The sequence below is a fragment of the Mauremys reevesii genome, linkage group 6 (assembly GCF_016161935.1).
Source record: "Mauremys reevesii isolate NIE-2019 linkage group 6, ASM1616193v1, whole genome shotgun sequence".
NCBI classification, from domain to species: Eukaryota; Metazoa; Chordata; order Testudines; family Geoemydidae; genus Mauremys; species Mauremys reevesii.
The window spans coordinates 27484582-27487346 of record NC_052628.1 but is presented as its reverse complement, the minus strand read 5'-3'; the positions used below and the strand labels follow the sequence as shown (position 1 = coordinate 27487346).

At 42.6% G+C, this 2765-nt stretch overlaps 1 long non-coding RNA gene across 1 annotated transcript; it reads left to right on the top strand.

Moving 5' to 3' along the window:
* The first annotated feature begins 203 nt into the window (after nucleotides 1-203).
* LOC120407710 lies at nucleotides 204-1335 on the top strand. The gene is made up of 2 exons (XR_005600203.1): nucleotides 204-319; nucleotides 1257-1335. It is a non-coding gene; the product is annotated as an uncharacterized LOC120407710 (long non-coding RNA).
* The last annotated feature ends 1430 nt before the right edge of the window (nucleotides 1336-2765 follow it).

Sequence of the window (2765 nt, the reverse complement as noted above, 5' to 3'; positions counted from 1 at the left end):
TTTAAGCCATAGTTTTATGTTATTTATTTTCTTTTATCTAACTACTCCTGTAAGGATTCATGTGACTGTTTCCATTGCCTGCCATTGGTAAAGGTGATGGGGCTTGCTCTGTGACAATGCGTGACTCAATTCAGTCTTTTTATGACTCAAAATGTATATTGTTATGCATTATACGACACGGTAATTTATACTGCATCACTGATTCAAACAATCGCAGGGTAAATTAGGCCTGGTAAGGAACAGTGAAGTCGAACTAATAAAACTGCAGTGCTAGCTCCTCCTTGTCATAGCACGGCTGATGGTGCTGCATGCAAATCAGGTACTTGAACGTTGCTAACAATGTTCTGCTGCAACTAAATTAATTAAAACCCAGGTTGTATAGTTCTCGCCAAGGATTAGAAACAGACTGTTCATTGTTCACCTTCATAAATTCCCAGTCAGTGCAATTAGGCTGCAAGTAGTATTTAAACATTTAACCAATATTTTAGTAGCACTTCTTCAGCATTCTTGCTATGTGTGAGGCAGAAGAGAGTAAAACCAGCATGCCAAGCTGCTTATATAGATATAGATATATAATTAGTCACTTACTGATATTGGTGTTAAATAATGTTTACTGTGGTATATTTGTGACACTGTAGAATATATCACACTAGAGCCGTAATACACTCTTGTTAAGGCTCATCTTTTTCTTTCTCTGCATAGACAATTGTATCTGTACCAGTATAAATACACTGCTGTAGAATCCAGGCACCAACTTTCAACAGTTTCATTCCTGCTATTAACAAAAGATCCCTGGAAATCTGGCTCTAGGTCTCTACATGTTCTAATCAGATAGTGAGAGCTCTGGAAGTGAGACGTCTGTACTCCCCGCCGCTATGATATATCCCCCGGGATGGGTGTAATTAGATAGCATACACTTTGGATAAGTAATTTCTTTTCATACAGTTGGTCCTGCTTTTCCTCAGCTGTCCGTGTTCTTCCATGAGAAAATTAGAGTTTTCTTTGGAAATTCAAAACATGAAGTCCTAACTCTGATCAGGGTAGCAGATTCTTAGCTCACTCATTCATCTGGAAAAAAGAGTAAACTAACTGTAGCAACATCTAAAACCGAATTTTTTAGACACCCCTCTAACGAGCAATTAAACGTGCTTCATATATTGGTCTAAGCTTATAAAAGATGCCTTTATTTGGTCACACATCCCTTTTTTCATATTGAAAATTTCAGCTCTTATCAGCACACTGTTTTCTTCATACAGGTCTTCTGTCATAACCATCTAAAGAGAAACGTCTCACTTGACTTGCTTTTACTGGAAAGAAAGAAAGAAAGAAAGAAAGCAGAATCAGGCACAGTCCTTGCAAAAATATCACAAGCATTTCAAACTGAAGGGCTCACCACTCTTCTTAAAAATGTTCTGTATTTGACCTTGCCATGAGGTTTGACTTTTTAAAAATTTGATGGCCAAAGGAATGGGCTGATAATTGATGGAGATGGAACAAGCCAGTCCTTTTGTATTTTAATCATACAGCACAATTCCTACAGTGCACAGGGACTACAAATAAGTAGCTATTCTCCCACTTATTAAGAGCACAAAAATTAAACCATAATGTCAGTTGGACATAACGGTTTAAATTCCCTTTAATTAAATGAGAGGATATTCTTCAGGAGACACTAAATGACCTTCTTGAGTGGGGTGAATGGGGGCAAAATGGGAAAGCAAATCTGTGAGCCTTGCTGTAGTTGATTCTTAATTTGCTTTCGCGGCTCCCTCTGACCTAGTTGCCAGAGTGCTAAATTCAGCTTCCTTTACACAGTTTGCTATCATTAACAGTATTAGAAAAGCTCCCACTAGGATTATCTTTACAAGGCAAAGGCTATACAAAACAGATAGTACACATAATGTACAGCTGATCCAGCAGCTTGGAGACATCTGCTTGCAGCCACCCAGTCCCACCATGTCTGAGCATCTGTCACAATGTCAGTATGTATCTGCTGGCCAGTTTCTTGTCTCAGTGTTGCGGTATGTGGAATCTGGGTTAATCTTAGGATGAGGTTTGCTGGGAATAAGTTATTTGCATTAGAGTAGTGCCTCTACCAGTGTTTTTAAATGCGGCCACTGTGGCCACATGTGGCTACCAGGGGGTTTTTCTGGGTCCACCACAGCCTCCTGGGCAAAGGTGGGAGGGAGGAGTGGGCAAAGCAGCAGCATCTCCCTTCAGTGCCCTGCTGTTGCTCCTGACTACCTCTGTGTTTCCTGGCGCCACCAACAAGGGATCAGTGCCCTGCTCCATGCAGCCTCCTGGGGGCTTCAGGCAGTGCCTCTGCAGATACATGGGGTCAGTGTGTGCACTCAGCAGGCTTCGGGCTTCAGCCCCTGAGCTCTGGCTCTGGGCTTCAGCCCTGGGTAGCTGGGCTTGGAAAAATTGTCACAGCAGCCACCAGCAAGGGCTGGTGTCCGCGCTTTGAAGCCCCTCAAAAAATTGTTCTGAGAACCCCTGCTCTAAGCCACACCTAAGAGCAGCGCTCCAGTGTGCTAGGTGCTGTACATGGGCAGGGTAAGAGAGAGTCCCGCTCTTGAAAAGGTTTCAGTGTAACAAGACAAGACAGACAAAGCGTAGGAGACAAAAAGTACCATTAGCCCCCTTTCACGGGTGGGAAAGTAAGACACAGAAAGACTAAGGGTACGTCTACACTGGAATAAAAGACTCTCGGCACAGCTGAGAGCTGATTCACCTTGTGGGGCTCAGGCTGCAGGGCTAAAAATTGC